Source organism: Triticum aestivum, chromosome 7B, assembly GCF_018294505.1.
Source record: "Triticum aestivum cultivar Chinese Spring chromosome 7B, IWGSC CS RefSeq v2.1, whole genome shotgun sequence".
Classification (NCBI taxonomy): Eukaryota; Viridiplantae; Streptophyta; class Magnoliopsida; order Poales; family Poaceae; genus Triticum; species Triticum aestivum.
The window spans coordinates 174,003,822-174,004,399 of NC_057813.1; positions in this window are offsets into that span (position 1 = coordinate 174,003,822).

Genomic DNA, 578 nt, shown 5'->3' on the forward strand with positions numbered 1-578 from the left:
ATTATTTAGCAATTTGAGAGCAAGATTACAACACACTACAGTAGGCTATAAATGCAACCTTGGGCATGGATTGATAGAGCATGACATGTATAACAAAACATCCTTAGTGAATATCTCCAGATTATGCATAGAATGACTTGTAGCAGCAGGTTGACATAGCATCAAGATATAGCAGATTCAGACTAGCAAAACAGCAACAGCAAGTACCCTACTTCACGAGCTCGATGCACTCAGTACAAGACTCACAAAAATACCAGACAAGAACCCCTTTAAATGTGGAATGATGTAGTACAAAACACATGTAGAGCTCATGCTCATAGGATGCACACATCAAATGCAACAAAAATGACAAATCATCAAGTTATAACAGTTTCAGCAGATTAACATCATATAGCACTCTTGCAACGATGCTTAGAGCATCAAGATGGACTCAAACAAGCATGGCACAATGTAATGAAATGAAGAGCATCTCATTGTGAACAGTTTTACATATCACGTGCATGAAACGGAGCAATATACCGAGAGTTATGGCAGGTCAAACATAGCATCAGAATGTGAATATCTCAAGACTTGGAAAT